At 43.9% G+C, this 26597-nt stretch overlaps 1 protein-coding gene across 3 annotated transcripts in view; it reads left to right on the top strand.

Moving 5' to 3' along the window:
• LOC306922272 (zeta-sarcoglycan-like) overlaps positions 1–26597 on the top strand; it is a gene marked incomplete at both ends in the record, with an annotated part of 588514 nt that overhangs the window by 344988 nt on the left and 216929 nt on the right. The window lies entirely within an intron of this gene.

Here is a 26597-nt window from a genome sequence, read left to right as displayed (position 1 = left end):
TATATATGCAGGTTCTCAGGAGGATTTGTCTAAGCGTGCGTGGGTGGCTTGCAGAGATGTCTGCAGACCACGGCTTTGATCAGCACAGAGATGAGAGCAGAGGATCAGGGTGCCACCAGGCCACCAGGGACCTGGACGTGTCGCGCATGATATTAGTTGCTGAGTGCAAATATAGAATCTTATCCTTAAGGGTCTGTTCGGTTCCATTTGTACATTCTATTTGTTACAAATGGATGAATTCACACTAATTCCGGGCCAGTATATGTGATTGCCTGTTTGGTTCCATTCGTACACTCTCAGAATTTCAGACCCCGGACCAAAACGAGAATCGGTGATCAATATTACAAGTATAGTCCTCTTCTGTGCAGTCAAAGTGCAGTATGCCGTATTGTAGGCAGAGGACGGCATACTGCCGCACGCACGCACGCACGCACGCACGCACGCACGCACGCACGCACGCACGCACGCACGCACGCACACACACACACACACACACACACACACACACACACACACACACACACACACACACACGCTTAAGACTTAGACTTCAAAACACTTTGCAAGCAGTGTAGGCGAGACACCTGTGGTGTCACCTGTGGTGTCTTAGTTATTAGACTACAGAAAATCCTAAAGGAAAATATCACATGTTGAAAAGCCTATTGCGAATTTAAAAATGTCAGATGTCAGATGAAAATCCCTAGATTTATGATTTAGAATCAGCTATGTTCTCAAACTGCAGAGCTTGACGACAAGGCAGAGCTGAGAAAGCTGGATTGTAGCCTACTAAGCACAAGATCAGAAATGTTGAAGGAGAGAGCATACGATTCAAAAGGAAAACACAAGAGTTATTGTAGACAATATTATGCATCACACGCACTTCCTTCCAGCATGCAATAGGGTAACTTTATCCCAGTTTGGGGCAGTAACGTGATATAGAATAATTATGAGACTCCCCATGCAAACTTTTATCATCGACTCACTCAAATTCAAGGTATCGTGCTGGTGACTGGAGTTAGCAATGCCCACACACGCACGCACGCACGCACGCACGCACGCACGCATGCATGCACACACACCACTGACTTTGTTCTGCTCATTGTTTATGTTGTCAGTCAACTCACGGATAAGCCGTTTAATAATGGAGGCTTTTGGAAGCTTTGTGTTTGTTTATGATGCTGCCTCCTGAAAAGCACATCCACACTTTATGAGGAAAAAGCCTTGGCACAACACTGGAGAGGAGGGACTTTGTTGGAGAATCCAATTGTTTGTGTGCATGTGTGCGTGTGTGTATGCGTGCATGCGTGCATGTCCGTGGCTGTGTGTGGCAGTGTTTGTGTGAAAGTGCACGTTTCAGCAATTGTTCACAGTGTGTGTGTGTGTGTGTGTGCGCATGCGCGTGCGTGGCTCTCTTCCAAGTCCTTTGAGCTTTTCCCAGAGTGCAAAATTCAATTTCACTTGTCACTCACCAATCAGCCTGCTTAATTCTTGGTTTGGCTCATGCCATGGTGTGTAGTGTGTAGTGTGTAGAGTGTAGTGTGTATGTTTGTGTGCGTGTGTGCATGCGTGCGTGCGTGCGTGCATGTGCGTGCAGCGTACAGCGTGCGTGTGTGCATACGTGTGAGTGTGTGCATAAGTGTGAGTGTGTGCATAAGCATACGTGCATGCCTGCCGGCCTGCCTTTCTAGTCCCTGCCCGTCTGCTTGCGTGCTTGCGTGCGTGCGTGCGTGCGTGCGTGCGTGCGTGCGTGCGTGCGTGTGTGTGTGTGTGTGTGCGTGTGTGTGTGTGTGTGGGCGGTTGTGTCATCCTAATTTTTCAGCTGGCCCGCCTGTAATGTCGCTCCATAATCCATCTTGTCATGTGTCACAGCATTTCTTTCCTGTGGAACCACAGACTAACCATCCTTTTACACTGCATGCATTTCAAACCGCAGTTCAGTGCTTGAAGATAGTCGCTTCTACCGTATTACCATTAAGCCACTTCCTGCAAGTCCACATCTTTGTAGTGGTGGAAGAAGTACTCACATTTTTTACTTAGCAATACCACAATGCAGAAATATATATATACACAAATACATATAATATGCATCAAAATACACTTAAAGTAGCAAAAGTCAAACTCATTAGGCAGAATGAAAACTGTTCATGTTGTCAATATGTCTTGGTAGACTTACTAAATATTTAAAGTTATGGATATAAAAAAGCAACACATTGACCAACACAGCCATATTGGTCTGCTGCTGTTTGTTGGTGAGGTTAACATTATTTTTATTTGTCAAACTATGATGAGTTGTCTAAACGCTAAACGCCAGAGAGGTCAAACACAATCCTTCGCCTACACAACAAGACCCGTTCACAGATGACTTGTTGAGAGGATCAGAGCCAAGCCAAGTGGAGGAGCTGCTGCTGCTGTTTGTGCTATGGTCCACGGCCGTGATTGTCTCTCTAGTGTCCACAGGCCATAAGACCTCTGAACTCCACACAAGTGATACAAACACTGAGATTTACAGAATATCATATAAGTGATATTCCAGACAGTTTGTATCGCTATAGTTCTGACCTTTCCCCCGTATTATACTGCACTTTAGAAATGTCACTTCACTGCCGACCACTGCAAGGTGACTGTGCTATTTCTATACATGGCTGCATGTATAAATACCATATTGTGCTGAATATAAGACAACGCTGATTATAAGACGACCCCCGTTTTTCAAGACTCATTTGTGGAAAAACAACATTTAATGTCAAATAGTCTATAGTCCACGATTATAATACAACCCTGTTTTTTTAGGATATTTCCATTGGAAAAAAATACCCCATGGTCTATTCAGACCATGGGGTATTACGCACAGGACAATAATTTGTCTGTGTGTGCGGTCATGTGCATGCTTCACACCTGTCCATGCACGTGCAACGTGCGTGCTCACACAGGTTTAAGTTTATTCCGAGTAGCTCAGTTAGAGAACTCGCCTTTTTGACCTCAAGGAGCTCGATCCTGTGCACTGCCAACTCAGTACATGAGTATTGACTATTGAGTAGCACGACGTGCGTGCGGCAAGTCGTGCGACAACTACTGGGAGAGCTGATGGTAGGTGTTATGTTCCACCTCAGCAATCCATCTCCCAGGGGTCTAGCGCATTGTGAAACAAGGACAGACTCTAGCGATCCGAGAATAAGCCTCCCGACCCGACCGGCCTACTAAAGTTTACAACCACATGGCAGAGGGTCACTGAAATGCATGGGCATGACAACTATACTAAGTATAGCGAAAGCATCTTAAAATAAAGAAATAACACTCAAACAACTCCTAATTTTAAGACACTGTATACATAGAGTACTAGAAATGTATTTAAAAAAAGCAACCAGCAGTGCATGAATCCATTTTCGCTCGAGTCGCAGTTGTTTACAGGGGGGAGGGTGCAGGAAATGATCAGGGATCTGTTATATTGATCCACTTCGCGCCAATGGGATTAAGAGATTGTTTTGATTCCTCATCTGCCTTCCTTGTTATGTCCTCCAAATTCAGATGGTCAGTGACACGTTTGCACCTCTTGTCAACATATCTAGCAGCACTGTCAATGGCGGCTTAGGAAAATAAGCGGGCTAGCAGGGTCCCTTGAGGAACACCCTCCTGTCAATTCCTGTCAGAGTGCTACTGCATCTTGGTAGCGGCAGAGGTGGAAAGTACTCAAGGTTCTGTACCTTTTACTTTACTTGAGTACCTGTATGAATTTTTATACTTTATTACATCTCAGGGGCAAATATTGAAAATGTTACTCCACTATAATTATTTGACAGCTGTGGTTACAAGTTGTAGATATGGGTTATTATTACAACACATTGACAAATTAAGACCTATTTTGTAGTGGACTATGCGAAAAAAGCTGAACTACAATCATACAGCATTGTGTCATATGGAGATGCGTTGTGGGTTTGTAGCTTTAACAATTTTATTTAACATTTTTGTGTAATTTTACTTTTGGTACTTGAAGTATATTTTTGTCAATACTTTTGAATAAGAGGTTTTTACTAATGTGATATTGGTACTTGATATTGGCCGAGGTCCCTCAGAGCCCTATACTAGTGTATTTTCATCTGGATCTGCTATTTTCTGCGAAAGCTTTCCCCACAATACGGATGGGGTGGGGTTTAACCACTGGCCAGTGGCCTCTTCGCCTGCCGTCAAGAACGGGCCTTGATGTTTAGAACACTGGTTCTCAAAGTGGGGTCCCCCTGGGTCCGTGATGGGGTTCCAGTGGGTCCGTGATGGGGTCCCCCTGGGTCCGTGATGGGGTTCCAGTAAGTCCGTGATGGGGTCCCCCTGGGTCCGTGATGGGGTTCCAGTGGGTCCGTGATGGGGTTCCAGTGGGTCCGTGATGGGGTTCCAGTGGGTCCGTGATGGGGTTCCAGTGGGTCCGTGATGGGGTTCCAGTGGGTCCGTGATGGGGTTCCAGTGGGTCCGTGATGGGGTCCCCCTGGGTCCGTGATGGGGTTCCAGTGGGTCCGTGATGGGGTCCCCCTGGGTCCGTGATGGGGTTCCAGTGGGTCCCAGTGAAATTAGATATAGCATCATTGCCCTATTATTATAGTGCCACTAGGAGGTTTTTTTTGCAAAATATGTTTTTATATTACTCAATTAATTATTACAAATTGATTCCAAATTGCATAATCAGAATAGACATTATCTATGTAGTCAAGTGAACAGGACAAATCGGTCCGGATTTTCATAATTCCATCCTGATTGGCACCACTGTGGTATCCTTCCGCTATGGGGAGAGTTCACCCTGCTGGAAAGACTAATTCTGGGTCTCAAGATTTGGTAGACCTACATTTGGAGGCCATCGATATTGTCCTTTTCTTTTTGATCTACAAGCTCATAGCGCGCCACCGAGTGGCGCGCTACGAGCTTGTAGGTCTGCTATTTTTGAAAAATCGTGAAAATATTTATTTCAGAAAACTGGAGGATTTAGAAGGATTTAAAAAAAAATTGAGGTCAGGCCTAAATGGGTCAAATGATAAGGGACAATATCGGTGGCACCCAACTGTAGCTCACAGGCAAATTCACTCAGAATCCGCTGTGGTATTATCACAGCGACTTGCTGCTTTGTTGGTTCTGACCTCCTGCAGCTTATCATAGACTTCCCAGACCCAGCTTTGGGGCAGGTGGTATAGTACAGCAAGGAGGTCTGTTCTTTCAAGCAGGGGAAGGGGTTTGGCTAGCCAAAGGAGGGGGGGAAATAATTTATGTTTGGCAATTCCAGTGATGATGTTTGGTTCATAGCCATCCATGCAGTGTCTCAAAGGAGATTTGCTCATGCCAGCCAATGCATGGATTGGGTGCCAATGCCATATCCTAGGGTTTATTTAAATTGTTTGAGTCTGTGTGTGTGTGTGTGTGTGTGTGTGTGTGTGTGTGTGTGTGCGTGTGCGTGTGCGTATGCGTATATAATATGAATAAGTGAAAATGTTATTTCATTCATTCCTGCCCTTTGTTTTATACTTTCATTCTCGCATCAAACCTTCACTGTGATCACCCCCAAGCTGTTGCTTATTATTATATATATTTATATATATATATATTTATATTTTTGTATATACCATCACTGAGGGAGATAAAGATGTTGGCTAGTTATACAAACACTCACAACTGTTGACTAGCCTGGGGGGAGTTTGGTCTTTGTCTTCTGGCCAACAGCTTCTGCCTGCAGTGTCATCTCTAAAAATATCCAAGCCCTCTGTGAGGAGGACCATAAAGAAATATCCAAGCCCTCTATGAGGAGGACCATAAAGAAATATCCAAGCCCTCTGTAAATGGTAAATGGTGCATTTATATAGCGCCTTTATCCAAGGCGCTTTACATAGATTCACCCATTCACACGTACATTCATACACCGATGACGGCGGAAACCAGCACATCAGGAGCAATTAGGGGTTCAGACAGAGTCTTGCTCATGGACACTTCGACACTAACTCTGGGGGAGCCCGGCTTCAAACTGGCAACCTTGCGATTACCATCCAGCCACTTTACCCCTGAGGCATCTTTGGTGTTTGCATATAGTCATGGAGAAACATGTTCTGTGTGTCTTGAACGGTTAGTAAAAACTACTGGCGGTGTGGGCAAGGGAAGCGTGCGTACGTTAGTTAAAACTCACCCGTGGCTTGTCACTAGAAGAGAGGAGGCAGACTGCTGCTGTGCTCCTAAGTAAAACCTTCTATACTGTACTGGCACTCAGTAAACTGAGTGGAATTGCATTTTCTTCTCCAAAATACAGAGAGAGAGAGAGAGAGAGAGAGAGAGAGAGAGAGAGAGAGAGAGAGAGAGAAAAACTATTATTTTGGCAATTCCACTTCCAGTGATATTGTTTGGTTCATAGCCATTCACATAGGGCCTCGAAGGAGCTTTGCTCGTGCCAGCAATGGCACACACTTCTCAGTGCCATGGCCTAGGGGTTTTTCCATTTTCAGCTTTGTACTACATGACAAAAATGTTTAGCTTTTTTTTACTTTGTTACAGCAGTTTTGCAAGAATTGAGCATTGCCTTTTTTGAGGAGCACTTTGTTTGAATAGTAATGACAGGGATGTGGATATTGCGCATACAACTCAAGTGCAGTATGTTTTAATTCATCAATTTATGACAAGGAGAGTGTACAAATGGAGCCTTATGGACCCACAAGGGTTCATTTGGTTCCATTTGTACTCTCTCCAAGAATCAATTTAATTAACAAGTGAGAATCTTTACTGTGCAGTGTGTGGTAGACTGCACTTTTATCTGTCCCATCTTTGGCATGGTGCAGCTCCTGTCACATTATGTTCAGTGATCCACTTCCCAAAAGTTTGATGGCTTCATTAGCTGATATATACTGATCGGTTACACATGAATGCCACTCTGTCCCCATACTGATCCTGCTGGCATATACTGTATGTACGGCAGTGGTTCTCAGGGCACGACACCCAAAAACGATCATATTTGAACTGGGGTGCCCCAATCCTGACAAGCCCAATTGCCCAATTGCGGAGGTCTTGAGCACTGAGCAGGTGCATAGTAAACAAATGCGCAGTGGCATTTCAAATGCGGAAGTGTTACTGTCCCAGATTTGACCACCAGGTGGCAGCAGCTTCACTGTTCTACCGTGGTTCTGGGGCCTTGAATGGACCGCAATGGAAACAAAACTTTTGTGTTATTCTTTTCGCATAACCTTTGACTGTACTGCCAGTATTCTTAACAAACCTGCTAATAATCAAACAAAGACCCAGGAACGATCTCCCATCGCACATGAGTCCAGCCACCCCCTCGGAAATGTTAAATCCAACGTAAAACAAACCCTCACCTCTCTGCTTTTATGTCAGTCAAATAACTTGTTGCCTGTTTTGACCACTGAATGTAAGCAATTTTGTGTTGAAATTGCATTGCTTTTTATGTTTCTTTTTCATATGTTTCATTTTTATGTGGTCTATATCAGTGGTTCTCAAAGTGGGTTCCTTGGAGGGGGTGTTAATGCAGTGGTTAAGCATTACAATCATTTTAAGCACTGTACACATTTATAACGCTATAGCTATTCAAAAATAGCAGATCTACAACCTTAAACATCTGTTACTTTTGAACATTTTTGAACAAGCATTTTTCCCTGGCACAAATAATTTTCAGATGGGGCATACACGGTCAAATATATCTCCATTTGGGGGTCCTTGGCACAACAAAGTCTGAGAACTAACTGGCCTTGATGATGATTGAACATGTGCTACTGTTGAAGGTGACTTGACTTACTGTACTTACTCGCTCTCTTCGGAGAACAGAATCCACTGATCCTCAGATGAACCACTAGTCTCTGAAGCAAGCAACTTAGAGCCATACATGGCTGCACGCACGCACGCACGCACGCACGCACGCACGCACGCACGCACGCACGCACGCACGCACGCACGAACGAACGCACGAACGCACGCACGCACATTTTTCTCATTTTAGCAGTAACTGCTGACCTCAGATAATGGAGAGTCCAGTGTGAAATACAATGCCTTTCTCACACACACACACACACACACACACACACACACACACACACACACACACACACACACACACACACACACACACACACAGACACACACACACACACACACACACACACACACACACACACACACACACACACACACACACACACACACAGTGGCGAGGGGTTAATGTGATGTATCCATCAGCGTTAGAGTGCTGACACACCTGATGTTAATCGCTCGAATGGTCAGGGCACACAAACACACACATACACACACACACACACACACACACACACACACACACACACACACACACACACATACACACACACACACACACAGGCACACAGGCACACAGGCACGCATGCACGCATATATGGAATGCCACAATGATGCTATTACTCCTCATCCCTGTCTATTCATACTGTCCTCTCTTCCCCCTGTGTGTGTGTGTGTGTGTGTGTGTGTGTGTGTGTGTGTGTGTGTGTGTGTGTGTGTGCGTGCGTGCGTGCGTGCGTGCGTGCGTGCGTGCGTGCGTGCGTGCGTGCGTGCGTGCGTGCGTGCGTGCGTGCGTGCGTGCGTGCGTGCGTGCGTGCGTGCGTGCGTGCGTGCGTGCGTTTTGCCACAACCCGGCCCGTGGGGCCATGACAAATTGAGGAGGACGCAGTGGAAGTGTAAAAAGTAGCAATCATTTACATAAGTACCCTAAATAATGTTTACAGAATTATGTGTAATTCACTAAGATCAGTAATGTCACGGTGGCATTGCAGAGTGTGTAAACTCAGGCACTAAACTATGCAAGACACCAACCTTCACATTGGGAGCAAATCAGAGTGTGTTGTCTTGCTCACGGACACTGCAACACTAACCCAGAAAGGGCCGGGGATCGAACCATGAACCTTCTGATTCCAAAGTGGCTTGCTCTACCACCTGAGCCACTGCCGCCTCTGTACAATCATAACTGTTCATTAAACTAAGAGATTAAATCGACCCGGTGCATTTGTATACTCTCTTACGCTATACTCTCTTGTTTGGTAGACTTGCTGTGGCTTAATCGAAACAACGTTATTGAATCAGGCAATCATTTCACACGTGCATAATTTGTGATCTTATACCACCTGGGATATAGTGCATGCATAACCAAAGTAAATTAAATCAAAGCAATACAAATCTAAACAAGGCAATATGTGGAAGTGGACCTCAGAGGAAAACAACAGTTTAGAGATCTAGAATGGACTGAATCAGAATCAATGTTTGCACTGTAACTATAATAAAGATGATTAAATAAAGTGGTCATATTCATCAACTAAACCGGATACCTCTTTTAGAAATAATGGGAGCACTGCATGGAGACTGCATTTTTATATCTGACCAGAATCAGGTACTCTTAGTCTTTTGGAAAAGCTCCTTTCCTACAGTATGTACAAACATTGTAGTTGTTGTTGGGTGGAAGCCTCATATGTATAAACAATATTACTCTTACAAAGATAGCAGATCTACAAGCTCGTCGCAACACGTTTTGAGTTTGTAGATACTTAGATTACTTTGCCAAGCAACAGTCAAATTAATGTTCTCAGCTTGGATCTTTAATTAACTTCATTCTGAAGTACTCTGCATGATGTTTTGCTACAATGGGATGGAACTAATTCTGTACTCATCTATTACTTGTTTTAACTCAGATTACACACTAACTAAATTATCCTGGATGCACGCATGCCTGCACTCGCGTGTCTGCGTGTCTGAATGACTCATATTATAGTGGTCAGAGTTAAATGTAGTATAGTGTAGTCTGGGCCGGTTCCAGTTCGTATTGTGCTCCAGGCAAGAGTACCCCCCACCCCCACCACACGCTCTTGCACGCACACACGCACTGGAAATTCCACCTTATTGAGCTCAGGATTTACAGTCGATACACGCACAGAAAACTTTTATGATATCACCTTAATGAAAGTTACACCAAATCAATAACTTTCTAGTTGGATTGTAATGTCATGCAGCTCCGCACCTGCATGCTCCCCATCTTGTACCTACTGGTAGTACACCTTCCCAGGCAAGTATAGCCAGCTTGTCTAGAATCAAGGCTCCAGAATCACTCCAACAAGGTGAATTGACCCACACAGTGGCATGAGGTGCACATGAGTGATAGAAAACCAACCGCGACGACGACGCCAGACATGAAGAAAAGTTCGAAAAATTAGTTCTGCTACCTTGAATTCTTGCCTTTAACCCATTACGACCTGAGGTCGGTTCTACAAATGTAACATTGTTACATTTGTATTTGACCACATAAAGCAAAGTTTTAACCCTGTAACATCCAGCGTTGCAATAATACAACATATTTTAATGAATTAATGAATTATTTTGTTTCACCTAAACGTCATCATCGATGTTCATTGCAATGCCATTGGTCATGATATTTGCATATAAATACCCCCCACAGAGGCTGAAATTCACACAAATTAAAAATCTCTGGACTTTTAACCTATGACCTTTGACCTTTAACCCTGATAAAAGTAATTCAAATAACTGTAATATCTTTTTTTTTGTGATCATTAGAATGTCTAGAACATGTTGTATTTATTATTGTGAAAGATATCCCCCAAATGTAAATTATTAATGTATTATTTTAATAATTATTATAAATGTGCATACAATTTGCAAAAAACTTTTATTTTTTAAATGTTTTACATCATTTCCTCTGATAAGTCCTAGTAGTAAAAAGTAGTAGTAAGGTTGAAGGTCTATTTTTAGCAAGTAGAAATATTTCGGGTGTTACAGGGTTAAATACAAAAATGTTTGCTTTGAACGCTCGCTCACTCACTCACTCACTCACTCACTCACTCACTCACTCACTCACTCACTCACTCACTCACTCACTCACTCACGCGTTATTATGTATCCCACCAACGTTCTAGGAAAGCCCTGCTGTGATTGGCCAGTAGTCATTGTGATTGACAGTTCTCGTTTTTGCAACCAGTCATTAGTCCTACAACTACAACCTATCTCAAACCCTCACCCTAAACCTAACCTCCCACGGGGCAGCACACCTAAACCTAACCTTAACCCATGTCTAACCAATGACTAGTCTAAACTAAGTATGCACCCCCCTAAACCTAACCCGAACGGCCTAACCTCAGTAAAACGATGCCTTCCCGGGAGCCAATCAGACACATGGTGAGACGGGTCTACCCTAGAACGTTGGTGGGATTCATAATCACGCCTCACTCACTCACTCACTCACTCACTCACTCACTCACTCACTCACTCACTCACTCACTCACTCACTCACTCACTCACTCACTCACTCACAGACACACAGGCCCAGACTACATTTAACTCTGAGAGTGCTTATACACTGTTTATTAGCCTACATTGTTGCAGGTTTTGAAATCACAGTTTTGATTCTTGAGTGAATTTGTGGTGTGCATTAGTATGGTCATGCATGAGTTGTGCAGATTTCAAATCCAATTTATTTCCTTTTTTAAGTGGTTAAAATGACAGATGTTTTTTTTCCGGTTTGAATGGGTTAACACCTTCTTTTCACCCTATGTTCCCCTCGTCCTGTCCGACCCATGAGGGAACATGGATGCAATGTGAAAACCTTGTTGCTTTAATTGGGGGAAAAAAGTGTCTGCAGCCATTATTTGCTGACGGGGAGGTTTATGGCCTCTGACCCGTGAAAACTATTGAACACAAGCGAGCATAAACTTCCAAAGGGCCCGCTCATCCATCACAAAGACAGTTTGATATTCATCGCCGCAAAAACGTCAAACAAATGTTTGCATTGTCCTTGTTTAGTTCCCTTGATAGAACTGTTTTCATCTGCCGCCTCGGCTATATGAAATGCTAACACTTGCATTTGCCGCAGTGTTTGTTTTAATACAAGACGAACACTGAGGGAATGAAGAACACAAAGCTTTTGTTAGATTTAAATTAGAAAATAAATAGCTCAGCAGTTTGCTTTTAATGTATTTGTTTTATTAGACAATATTTCAAGGGGGGGGGGGGGTAAGATAAGGTTAAGATTTAGGTTATATCCTGGGGGTAGATTAATCTCCTGGGAAAGGGAAAGGAAATCAAAGGAAAGGGAAGGTGTACAAGACGGTGGTGAGACCAGCTAAATTGTATGGTTTAGAGACAGTCGCACTGAGGAAAAGACAGTTAGCAGAGCTGGAGGTAGCAGAGACTAAGATGTTGAGGTTCTCTCTGGGAGTAACAAGGATGGATAGGATTAGGAACGAGTACATCAGAGGGACAGCGCTGATGTTTTGGAGATGAAGCCAGAGAAGCCAGACGGAGATGGTTTGGACACGTACAGAGGAGGGATATAGTGAGTATATTGGTAGAAGGATGTTGAGGTTGGAACTGCAGGCAGGAGGCCTAGAGGAAGACCAAAGAGAAGATGTATGGATGTAGTGAAAGAGGACATGAAGTTAGTTGGTGTGAGAGAAGAGGAGGCAGAGGACAGGGTGAGATGGAGACAGATGATTCGCTGTGGCAAACCCTGAAGGGAAAAGCCGAAAGGAAAGGAAGAGAAGATTCATCTCCTGAAATTAAGAAATACTTATATTTCTTTGAATGTGTTAAATTGCAAGATCCAGATTCGTCCATGGGCCAAGACCCCAACCTTAACAACGCAGTACGATCTGGGTGGGCAGATTATTTTGTTATATAATATCATCAATAATAAACTCTTGTCTTTACATTTTGAATCTTATATGCTCTCTCTTTCAACATAGTAGACTACACATTTCTGATCTTGTGTTACATCATGAATCTGCTTCCAGCTTTCTCAGCTCTGCCTTGATGTCAAGCTGACGTCTAAATCCTTTTAGTGATCTTCTTCTGCATGCTGTTAAGATCAATTATTTGTGCCTATGCACAACAATGTTGTGCACAACAATGCACAACAATGTTGTGCATAGGAGGGGCTAGCGCCTTTCAAAAACACAAAAAGTTAAAATATGGATATAAGCGGTTTCAAAATATTCGTTCCATTCGCTCCAGGTATGTACCTGAGTGGCTGTGAGTGAATCTGTTATGGCAGTTGTCCTGGCACCAGCCCTCTCGGCGTCGTTGGAGATTAGGTTCCACCACCGCTAGTGTCGTCAGCAAACTTTCACAGTGGTTTTGGAGCTATTTCTGGCTCTACAGCGCTGGGTGAACAGCAGAGGACTCAGTACGTGGCCCAGAGGGGTTCCAGTATTGAGGGTGAGTGGTCAAAGAGGCTTGACTGCCTACCAATTGGTGTTCAGGAAAAGACCCAGGCTCACACTGCAGGGTTCAGCTGCAGATTAGACAGCTTCACAGCTGTAGCCTATGGTGGGGACTATAGGAAACCAGTTGGCAATAATGACGTAATCGTTACTTGGACAATGATTTGTTGTTGTCGTCCTCCCCTCCCCTCCCCTCCCCTCCCCTCCCCTCCCCTCCACATCCCTCTCCTCTCTTCCCAACTCTTTAGTTTTGAGGGTAAAACGTGTCTCTCCCTGTATGTAACAGAGACGGTGGCTGTGTTCTCCCTCTGTGTGTGCGTGCTTCCTGTAAACACCCATGGGATGGGTTGTGCGTTTCGTGTGTAAACAGATCAGAAATAGATTCAGCTGATAGTCTTAGCTTTTTCAATTTCCTCTCGTCTGCCACCGCCTCTCCCCTCTGAGCAACAGGACGTGGAGAGACATGAAAAGTTGTATTCCTGCCACGAGGTGGAGAGGAGAGGAGAGGAGAGGAGAGGAGAGGAGAGGAGAGGAGAGGAGAGGAGAGGAGAGGAGAGGAGAGGAGAGGAGAGGAGAGGAGAGGAGAGGAAATACATTAAATGACATTAAAGAAAAGAGTGATGGTGACAAGAGGGGAGGAAAGGACAGAATAGAGGAGTGCAAAGGAGAAGAGAGTGATGGAGAGGACAGGAGAGGTAAGCGTAGGCGTTTGAAGAGATGAAAGGGTGACAGGCAAAAAAAATGTGAGGACAGGAAAAAAAAGTGGATTGTTGAGAAGACGAGACGAGATAAAGAACGATGGTGAAAAAGTGATGACGCTGTTGTATCTGTGGTCCCACAGGAGCCAGGGAGAAGATTACACAGTACTTGATTTCAATTGGCTCTGAAGTCAATTTCCGTTCTGGGCCTTTGTGTTGGCCTACTCACAAGGCGCACGCACGCACGCACGCACGCACGCACGCACATAATGGCTGATCAGCAACATATTCATTATTGCTTCCAACATCCCGCGACATACATTTTTAAAGGGAGGTGGTGTGTGGTCTGAATTGGATTTGGTGGAAATCCAATAAGGAATTGACTGAGCGACACAACATCTCTTTAACAGGAGAACAAGAGCTATTAAACAGACAAAACAATGAAACACCATTTGGTATTGGATTGTGTTTATTAGACACCGAGCATGCGTGGCACGCACGCACGTGCGTGTGTGTGTGTGTGTGTGTGTGTGTGTGTGTGTGTGTGTGTGTGTGTGTGTGTGTGTGTGTGTGTGTGTGTGTGTGTGTGTGTGTGTGTGTGTGTGTGTGTGTGTTGGGGGGGGGGGGGGGGGGGTAGAATGTGATTACAGAACGTTGATTGTAGGTCATTACTTGTGGAATTACAATTTTAAGAGCGGTGTATAACTGATGTGGAACAAACTAGGGAACCGCATAGTATTTAATTAAACCACACACGCACGTAAGTATGCACGCATGCACACACAACACACGCGGGATGAACTTTACTAAGTACCTTCATATTTGAATTGCAGTTTCCACGAACCCCCCTATTATTCCACCTTTCACCTGTTGAAATGAGACGGAGAACTAGAGCAACTGCGTCATTGTTGAGGATGGTGAGAGAGAGAGAGAGAGAGAGCGAGAGAGAGAGAGAGAGAGAGAGAGAGAGAGAGAGAGAGAGAGAGAGAGAGAGAGAGAGAGAGAGAGAGAGAGAGACAGAGAGACAGAGAGACAGAGAGAGAGTTAGCCTTTTGCAATCTGACATCTCTCCTTCCATGTCAGACCGGACATTACTGGTTACTTTGATTACAGACAGACAGACGGAATTGACATTTAATCTCGGGGGCTTGAACAGTCAGGCTATGCACGCACCGTGCACGCACGCACGCACGGGGGGGTTGAGGAAAGGTGTTCCCAGTTCTCCACACATAGAGACACATTCATCTTCCGATCACACTGCAATGATTCATTTCATATCAGACTGAGGAAGAGCGAGAGACTGTGTGTGTGTGTGTGTGTGTGTGTGTGTGTGTGTGTGTGTGTGTGTGTGTGTGTGTGTGTGTGTGTGTGTGTGTGTGTGTGTGTGTGTGTGTGTGTGTGTGTGCGTGCGTGCGTGCGTGCGTGCGTGCGTGCGTGCGTGCGTGCGTGCGTGCGTGCGTGCACGTGTGCGTGTTTGTGTTTGTGCACGTGTGCGTGCGTGCACACACTATGTCCTAGCCCTGGCCTTTCTCCTGTAGAAGAAAACTTGGCTCTGTTAGGCCCCCTAGTGGAGGGCTATTAATGACATTTTAATACACATAAATTAGAATTAGTGGAATCCAGGAATCCAGGCCTCGGAAACCCAGACGGTTCTTTTTTTCAGGGAGAAAGGCTGCCTCTGAGTTGTGCTCTGATCTGCTTTGGAAATCACACCAGTGAGTCCTGAAGTGCAATATTCCAACGGCTGGACTTGCACTGTGGGATCTGCCGTTTGCATTTTCTATAATGCCAGGATCCCATGTATTGAATAAGTAAGTCATTGTGTAGGCCTAAAACACTATGTTCTATAATGCCAGGATCCCATGTATTGAATAAGTAAGTCATTGTGTAGGCCTAAAACACTATGTTCTATAATGCCAGGATCCCATGTATTGAATAAGTAAGTCATTGTGTAGGCCTAAAACACTATGTTCTATAATGCCAGGATCCCATGTATTGAATAAGTAAGTCATTGTGTAGGCCTAAAACACTATGTTGCTCCATTGAAATTGTAGTCTGTTATCCAATCACACGCTCTCGCAAAGCCACTTTGATTTGATTTGCTCCCAGCAACCACTGCCACTGCAGCCGGCGAACAGCTCCTAGGACGATATGGTTACCTCACGATACGATATATGTGGTGATATTAGGCCCTCGATAATGTTATATCACGATATTCGATATATTGGCACACCCCTAGAGCTGTCAGCTCCTCTCCAAGTAGCAGACTCCAAGCTTGTCACTGACGACATCCTGATATTTCAGCACCGCGGACAGTTCTGCATTCAGGCACTGACATCCCAAGTGAGAAGGTTAAGAGCTCTCCGTGGTGCTGAAATAGTTTCCGGAGCACACTCTGCTCCACGTCCAAACATTGTTAGTGCAAATCTGTGCACTGCATGCATACAGAGAGAGAGAGAGAGAGAGAGAGAGAGGACCTCACTCTGAGCTGGGGCATTTCCCTGCGCTTTCACTTGACGGTTACAAATGATCAAAGGACACCCCCATGACATCAACAAAGACATAATGCCTGTCCAATATCTTTCCATTTCAGTAGGGGAAGAGATACAATAGCAAAGGAGAAAATTGAGGGAGGTTCCCCGGTGAGTCCTATACTGTCATTGCATTTATTTTCCTCCCGTTTCAAAGCGAGTGAGAGAAAGAGAGAGGCGACCAGGGGGAAGGGCAGGAGGGACACAATGCCATAGGATGAGAAAGAAACAAAACAGTATATATTTTCTCTCAGCAGACACTGTGTCTGTCATAGATGGTTAAATGCAGCCAAAGGTAATGAGATAAGATCAGATCAAATACAGCTTCATTGATCCCCGTGGGGAAATTCTGGTGTCATAGCAGTATAGTCTCTCAGACAGATGATCAGAGATACCTGCCAGCAGTGATACTATGTCTGGTTAGGCTAAGACTGGGTGAAATCAGAATATATATATATATATATATATATATATAATCATACTAATCATACTAATCATAATTATCATAATTATCATAATTATCATAATTGTAATAATAATAAGAAGAAGAACTGCACTCTGTCGAGCCTACTTGCTTGTTGCACACAAGTAGGCCATAAATGGCCTACTAGTGCGCAAGCAGAGGCTTGCAAGTACTCAGCCTCTCTGTGAAAGAACGTTTGCAATATTGAATTATTAGGTTTAGCTATTTGCTACGTACCTTGCTTTTGGAGGAAAAAAGTAGTATTTTGAAGTATGGTAATGATTACTTATGCCTGTTAGGGCAGTGGTGTCAGATTACATACATGTACATAGGGGCATTACCTTTAGTCCACCCGACACTGAAACATATCATCATTACGTCACCATCATAAACCAATTATACTCTGGCATTGGTACATCTTCATCACGTCATGGGACATACGCTTCGTAGCATGACGGAAAAACATACCTGCACGGTCTGCTTCCGTATGTCCCGTGCCAGCATATGACGTCATATCATATGCTGCTAAGGGACATTGGTACATATCTTCATCACGTCATGGGACATACGCTTCGTAGCATGACGGAAAATATACCTGCACGGTCTGCTTCGTGCCAGCATATGACGTCATATCATATGCTGCTATAAAGGGACATACGCATCGTAGCACCTGACTGATAACATTACTTGCACGCTCTGCTTGCACAAGTAATAAGCAGTAAGAAGCCCTGGGCCAGAAGCGACCTCACCCTCCACATCTGCCTGGGTGACGGCAGACTGCTGGGCGAGCACTGACGCTTTGGCATGGGGTGTCAGATCAACATATGGAATTATAGTGCAGCCGGGCACTAATAACTTTAAGGCGGGCCAGTCTAGAGTTTGAATGGACAGATATCAGTCAAAAGGGAGACATCGAAGAGGAAGGACGGGTGGGGAAGGATCTACATAATGGAATGTCAGAACATGTCAGCTCCATATATGGAGATCTAAGGGTTTGAGGTTTGAGATCAGATATAGAGTTCCTGGCCGGCTCCATATATGCAGATCTAGGTGATGATCCAGTCTTCTCCATGTAAGGTTATCCAGGGTTTAATGAGGTCAGTGTCATGATCTTCATATATGGAGACGGCCATATATGGAGCGTGTCACGAGGCGTGATGGACTGACGGCCATACACGAGGCATGATGTCACGAGGCGTGATGGACTGACAGCATGGAGGCGTGACTGACAGAGCGACAGATTTTGCAGGTTTTCATAGTATTCTGCGACCTACAGTCGCAATGAATTATTATTATAACAGCATCAAGGCTTACCTTGACATTGGGATGACATCAGGATTGGTTTCAAAGCAGTAAAGCAGGACATAGATTTGATTTTAAAATTAGAGTCCAGCACACTGGGTCATGCTCCAAACTTTCCAAGATGTATTTTACCTCCACCGTCGTACGTGATGTTTCCACCTCAAGTGGCTCTTCCTCAAGACTATAGACAATATTGTCTGAGGATAGACAATATTGGTCTCCAAATGTCACTTATGATGGTGAAAAAAAAGAAAAAGAAGTAGAAAGAAAATCTAAAGTTTTGGAGCATGCTCTACTTTTCTCTTATAGCTTGACTTCTGTCCTGCACCTGTCACATTAAAATGGATGTCTTTCCTTTGTTTAGTTGAATTTAGATTTCCCCAGACATACTGTATCATGATAGGTGAAGATCTGCAACAGCAGTAAGCATAGATGATCCGTACGATGTCTCACTATATCATATCCAGAAACCAATTATCTCAACGCCTATACTTGATCATATAGTACTATACAATTTTAATTTAAATCCTGAAAACGGTTTTGGACATTTGAGGTTTGCACCCGATAGATGCAGTAGGCCAGGTCAATACATTTGTCATGAATCTATTGTCTATTAATGTGTACAGAATATCAACAGTATATTAATGTGTACAGAATATCAACAGTGCACATGTGTACATGTGCAGTGTCAGCTGGTCTTTAGCAGTGAATATAAATCCAATGATTGCAGTAGGCTACATGAGTTTACTTTATGTACGTACTATATCAACACTGAATCGTGAATGAGTGATGCATATGCAGTAAGTGCCACTACACACAGCAGTCATCCTTAACAGGCATATGTCATGGTTCTTGTAATGTACATCCCAGTAGCGTAATCCATGTACCACCAGAGTCAAGAATCCCAAGTCAGTAATCCAAGAACAGAACAGAACAGAAGGCTTGGCTGTGGAGCCTGATGGCTACTGGCACTAAGGACTGGTCAAGTGACTTTGTGTTCTGCCGCAGGGGGGATGATTCTGTGGCACAATGTGCTCCTCATCCCCAACTACAGTTTGTCTCCCTCACCAGCTTGTTCAGTTTGTTGACATCCCTTGAAAGCAAGAGTGAAGCTGCTTCACCGTGTTTTTTTTATATGCCACTGTAGGCACTTTGAGCAGGTCAGCAGTAGAAGATCTGAGGGGGAGGTTTGGAATATATCTAGGTAGGCAGTCATAGAGGTAGGAAGACCATTGAGAGCTTTATAAACAAGTAAAATTGTTTTAAATTAAATCCCAAAAACAACCGGGAGCCAATGTACAGTAGTGAAGCTAAAACTGGAGTAATATGTTCTCTAATCGTTTTAGTTAGCTGCCACAAGATGTAATATGTCAGTTGTTTTCTTTAGCAGGCCATACAAAGTGCATTGCATTAATCAAGCCAAGAGAGAACAAAAGCATGGATCAACATGATCAAACAGTGGTCTGATAGCTCGGGCCTTATTAAAGTATGGATTAAAAAATATATAATAGTAATAATAATAATAATAATAATAATAATAATAATAATAATAATAATAATAATAACAATAATAATAATAAACATACATATACACTACACAAGTAAATTGTCAGGAGGAAAACTCATGTCCAAAACAGATTTTTCAGGATAAAAACTAAAAAGTACTATAGTAAATCAAAACGCATTGCTTCACACTGCATGTGTTTCGAGCTTGTGGATCTGCTACTTTTGTGTGTATATATGATCAAGTAGGGCGTTGATTTATGAAAAAAACACAAACAAGTTAACATATGGATATACAAGGTTTCTGCCCGACAGCAACAAAATGTGCTTTGTTATACTGTCCCCAACGGGGTGACACTTGAGTTGAAGTGAGAAGTCAGAGTGTGTAGAGGCAGGGTGAACAGGAAAGGTGACAGCACAGTTCCTCGGGGACAACTGCATGTTGTTGTTCTCCAGCACATGTGACAGGCTCCCCTGCAGTGTGACACACGCTGCAGGGGCTCTTCATGAGCCACAGCAATTCAGCCTGAGAGATCTCAGGGAATCATCGCCAAATCTTTAAGAAATAGAAATAAAAATAAACAACTATAGTGGGATAAGAGCCAGTCCACTTCAGCCTGTGACTCGGTGATGATACAGTACATGAGTCACCAGATTGTCCTCTCCAGTCTATTCTCATACAACAGGAGGCAGGGTGATGTGCTGCGCTGAGGGAATCCCTCCATTTACAAACAACAGACACTAACGGTCAGTCATTCTGGAAGTATTTATGTAGGTTTAAAATGCTGGTTAACCTATAAGCACTTATACCCTCTAGTAACTAGTCCAAGAGAAACAGACTTGAGCTACAACTGTATACTTTTGACCATCTACGCCAAATCTCTTCTTAACAAAAATCTACAAGCTCATGCACCGTGCTCATGCACCATGTTCCCCCATGTAGGCATGCTGGGGTTTAAGTGGTTGAACTAGTCTATTCTTAATCAAACAGACCTGAGTTCCAACAGTACTTGGACAGCTCCCCGCCCCCCCCCCCCCCCCCCCGCCCCCCCCGCCCCATCTACACCATGCAAATGTTTTCGCCAAAAGCATGTAGATTGGCATGTCTTTAGTCTAATGTCTCCCCCAGAATATGGATGCTCCCATTCAAGCGGTTAACAGTACAACAATCTCATATAAGAACCATCTATATGGCTGCTGCATGCGTGCACACGCGTGCGTGCGTGCGTGCGTGCGGGCGTGCGTGTGTGCGTGTGTGCATTGGATAGACTCATTATCGCCGCGATGGTCTTTCTCGTTGTTTTCCTTGCTTTATTGCTGCGCAGAGACGGAGCTGAATTACATTGTCCGGCGCCTCCACCAGAGAGAAATTAGATGCCGCCGCCGCTTTGCTTTACAATCACACCCCGGGAGGGAGAAAATAGACAGGGCTGGAAAAGTAATACCCAATGCCCAATTGTTTTCCATTTGTCATACAGGGGTCTGTGTTAGCGGCTGTGGCTGGCAAGCCACCTATACGCACGCACACGCACGCACACCCACACACACACACACACACACACACACACACACACACACACACACACACACACACACACACACACACTTCCCGATATGGGCTTTTGTTCCATTAGTTTTATTGCTGTCAATGAGTAACCTGAGGATACAAGGGTGATGTTGACGGGCGGCTCGCTTGTGAACAGGACGGAAGTGATTTCTTTGTGTTGATGTCCGAGGCATGGGGAGTGCTGTAGACACTTAGGCATGGGGAGGCATGGCGTGGGGAGGCATGGCGAGGCATGGGGAGTGCTGTAGACACTTAGGCCACCTTTATACGGCAGTGGTCTGTAGAGAAAACGGCAAAGTCCCGTTCTGTTCTCATGCGTTTACACTGAGACGCAACAGTGATTTTACATGCTGTAGTGTGCAGGTGGCTCGGTGGCTGCGATGCACTGCCAGATAGACCAGGCATGCATGCGTAGAACCACTTTGTTCTCTTTCATATGACATGGCTCTTTGTTTACATTCACCAATGCATTGGCTCCTTAAATTTGTAGTCTTATGAGCCCTAGGCTGAGCAGGGCGAGGGATGGCTTGCTCATCCTCTGAACTCAAATATCGCCTATAGGGCTCTGCACCAAAGTTTTCACTTTGTTGCGTTTTCAACCTCCGGAGACCGTTAAAAGTGGCCTTAGGTTGGCCTAGTCACTTTAAACGAAGCGTCGCTATTTTGGACATGTCGTTATAGGTAAATATTTCCAAAAGGTTTCAAAGTCATGATAGGCATACAGTAGGTGTTGTTGCTACAGCTATAGTTTGAATTGAGCCAGTACTACTCACTGGTACAGATTACCGGATCTTTAGATTTTTCGCCTGCTTTTGTATTGGATACTCTCTCTCTCTCACTCACTCACTCACTCACTCACTCACTCACAGGTGGGCATGCTGGGGAGTCATGCACAATTTGGTCCATCGGTGCTTCATAGTCAAGGTGGAACTGGCCACCTTGACTGTGAAACCCAGAATAGAAATTCATATTTAATTGTATTCATGAATTTCATCTACACCAAAATGTCAGTGGATTGCAGTCATTAACCTCAGCATATCAGGTCAAACAGCAGTAGAAGAAGTGGCGAGTGTTAAAGACAAGTAGAAATGGAAAATGTGTTTTTTTACCCTTTTGGAGCATGCCAACGGTCATAATGGGGGATAGTTACAAATAGGTGCCAAGACAATTGAAAAGTATTATATCAAATTTCTTTCTGTCAAACAGAATGTGCGCTTACAACAGCAGGTGCTAACCAATTTTTCTTAACCAATAATATCATGCTATGCACCTGTCAAATCATCTTGCAGTTTATTACGATTGTTAACACACGTTTCTCAAAACAATGACGGCTTTCTCAAAACCACACACAAAACTGAAAATGTCACACACAAAATGTTAAACCCTGACACTCCTTTTGCAAGATGACCCATCAAATCCCTAACTGTTCACCAAACTCGTGTTTTCATTTGGTACACAGCCATATTTTCAAATGACATACACATATACCATTCATTGAGTATATACACAATAAAGATTGCTGCACACTACCAAGCATTTACAGAACAATGTAGTGCAAAGTGCAAAATTGAAAACACAATCATGGAAATGGAACACATAATATCAATGATAATGACTCTGGAGAATTAGCCATTTCTCCTTTTGTAAAATGACTCACTGTAGGCCTTTAGTTTTTTTAATTCATTTTTACATTACGAAAAACTAAGCTAATGTGATCATCGTCTATTTACAGTAAGAGTCTTCAGAAGCATTAATAATGAATTAATTGCATTTTATAGCGCTTTTCCAAGTGCTCAAAGCGCTTTACAATGGTTCATTCATTCATACATTGGGAGGTGAAGCGGCGAACAGTCGACGCCAGCGTCCTCACTTCCCAAATTCACACACCAATGGTGGCAAGCTCACACCGACCAACTCATTGGAGGCAATGTAGGGTTTAGTGTCTTGCTCAAGGACACTTCGACATGTGTACAGGAGGAGCCGGGATTCGAACCGCCGACCCAGGGATCATTGGACGACCTGCTCTACCTCCTGAGCCACAGCCGCCCTACTTATTGTTTTAACTGCAGGATAATCAGGACTTATTATTGAGCTGCTAACATTGGTGCATTCAATCCAGCTCAATCTGAGCCGTAATACAGATAAAAATGGCTATATAGACCAGCGGCCCCAGCATTGTGTGCAGGCCGCCATCTTTGGGAGGGAACGGGAGCCCTGCTTTATGGTAAATATTAGCGAGACAATTGTGAATTAATACTAAGCTCAAAAACACGTTAAATACATTCCTGGCACCATTTAATTAAAAATACATTAATTAAGTCCTTGGCATTTAAGAGCAACTGCTAAATGCCTACATTATAAATTGTCTAAAAGCATCCAACAACAGACTTAAATTAAGAAAATCCGAATTTGCCACTGCATGGAAATCGATCAATAAATTAAAATCACCAGTCCAACAACCGAGGCAGCCTGGCTTCAGGAGGAGACGGAGACTCACACCAATAACGGAGCTGACATAACAAGAGCAGGCACTCCTGGAGATTTGGAGGGGCTCCAGAAGTCGCCAGTGGAGGAGTGGCCTATAAATTCAGCTGGAGAGGATGCAGCCCATGCAAAGGAGAGTGTAAACAAACCCAAGAGGAAGGCATTCTCAGTTGCATCAATAAGAGATCAAGCAAGGGAGAGTCAGCAGAAAGGAGACCTACTGGCCACTCGGGAGACTCAAAAGAGTGCAAATCATCAGGTAAGATCTCCAAGAAGGAAGCCCACTGTCCAGGTCGAAGAGCTGGTGGAAGTGAGAAGCCTGTCCAAACTGGTGAGAGTCACCCCCTGGGGTCGAGCTGCCAGGCAGAGGCTGAAGAGGATCCGCCAGGCCCATACAGTCAAAGCGCCAGGCCCCTAAACTGTCAAAGCGCCAGGCCCCTATACAGTCAAAGCGTCAGGCCCCTAAACTGTCAAAGCGCCAGGCCCCTAAACTGTCAAAGCGCCAGGCCCCTAAACTGTCAAAGCGCCAGGCCCCTAAACAGTCAAAGCGCCAGGCCTCTAATCAGTCAAAGCGCCAGGCCCCTAAACAGTCAAAGCGCCAGGCCTCTAATCAGTCAAAGCGCCAGGCCCCTAAACTGTCAAAGCGCCAGGCCCCTAAACTGTCAAAGCGCCAGGCCCCTAAACAGTCAAAGCGCCAGGCCCCTAAACAGTCAAATCTCCAGGCCCCTAAACAGTCAAAGCGCCAGGCCCCTAAACAGTCAAATCACCTCTTCCTCACAGACTGAAGAAAAGTGACAGGCTGAAAAAAATGATCAGAGTCAAGAAAATGACCAGACTCAAAGAATCTGAAGAACAACCAGCTGTGAAGGACTTGTGTGACCTCGCTGGTTTTGGAAAACCAGGAGCTCAAGTGGGAAGTGTTGAATCAAAATTCAGTAGTGGAGTTTTTGCTTGGCATCTCAAAAAACTACACTTCCCAGAGTGCAACAGCAAAATGGCCGCTGCTCATTAGGAGCACCTGAAGACTTTAAAAGGCCATTCAAACAAACAGAAATCAGAGATAAGACTACTGACACTACAAGTTATTTCAGGAGTTCAGCCCAAAGACGCCAATGGTCTGTTAAATTGTAATTTACTTGCATGTTTGAAATACTGCTTTAATGTGTTCATGCTTTAATGCTACAATTTAAATTGGTTAAGGAACATATTTGTTGGGCACCCTTCTGTGTTCACACTTGACAGTGTTTTGGAAATTAATTAATTTGTGCTTAGTGCTTAAAGTATAAATTACAAAAGAATAAGACAATGTTAAAATCCAAGAGTTATTCACGTTTTAAGATTTTCGATCTCGTCGGCTAATCTCGTCGGCTAAAATGGGGGGGAACATTTTCGATGACGTCCCATGCACCGGAAAATAACATTGAATGTTGCGCAACAGACGCTCCCACCCTGTGGAGTGATGCGATCGGTTTTGATATCAATCTCCGTCCTGAACGCTGGGCGTTACTAATTGATAAGACGGAGAACTCACTCGAAAAATGTTGACTTTAATAATTTGCCGAAAATATTGACTTTGATAAATTAGAATTTAAAATGCATGTAATTTAACATACAATTTCTTAAATACATTACATTGTTTAAAGAAGTTGAACAGGAAATGGATTTGACAATAGCTTTAAAAATAAACTGGTGCCAGTGCCTAGATCTCCTCTCAGAGAGGGAGGACCAAACTACCCTGTTATAGAGGGTACAATGGTGAGTGCTGTAGCTTTCACCAGTGATAAATCTAAGTGCTGAGTGATAAACTATATCTAGGGGTAAAAGAGTAGTGGTAATGGCAGCATTTCTATAGATTATCACCATAATCCAAAACTGACATAAAGACAGCTTCAACAACCCTTTCCTACAGATCAGTGGGATGTTAGCCTAGCTTGTTTCTGTAAAGAAACCCAATTTTCTGTCTTAGTTTGGTGGTAAGGTCAGTAATATGATATTTAAATCAATTTTTCATCAAGCCAAATACCCAGATATTTATATTCAGTGACTCTATCGATAGAGGATCCATTGATAGTATGAATGTGTAGGGAGTTGAGGAATACCATACATTTGGTTTTACTGGAGTTCAGGACGAGTTTGAGTGATATGCGTGCATCTTGAAGGGTATTAAAAGCTTGTTGGAGTTTTTCCATTGCTAATTGGGTAGAGTCAGCTGTACAATAAATAATGGTGTCATCGGCATATAAATGGGATTGGCAATCTTTTAGTGTGGATACTATGTAATTTAAAAAGAACTGGACCGAGGCCCACATTGGTAATCTGCAGGCTTTCCGATTGAGTATCCCTTCCCACTGGCACACACTGGCACCTCCCGTTTAGGTAGTCATGGAACCAACGGTGGGCCCTATTATCCAGACCGATATTGTGCAGTAGGCCTTGATTTACAGTGTCGAATGCTTTTGAGAGGTCTATAAATAAAGCAGCACAGTGATGCCTATTATCTAGTGCAGATACTATATCACTTTTAACTAAGGTGACTGCTGAAATAGTGCTGTGATTTGGTCTAAAACCGGATTGCTGTCGGCTTAAAACTGAAAATTTAGAGAGAAATGATGAATAGAGTCAGACACAGCAGAAGGTGGTCTGTAGACACCTACAATTACTACAGGAGATGGTCCTATTTGGATCTTCAGAGTGAGGAATTGGATTGACATAGAGAAAACTGATTTGACATAGATGACCACTCCCCCTCCTTGTTTAGCCTTATCAACTCTAAACACATTATAACCTGATAATGCAATGACTATTTGTGTTCTTTCAGCCATGATTCACTCAGAA

The sequence above is a fragment of the Electrona antarctica genome, assembly GCF_951216825.1.
Source record: "Electrona antarctica genome assembly, chromosome: 4".
Lineage (NCBI taxonomy): Eukaryota > Metazoa > Chordata > Actinopteri > Myctophiformes > Myctophidae > Electrona > Electrona antarctica.
This window is presented reverse-complemented; position numbering and strand designations above follow the sequence as displayed.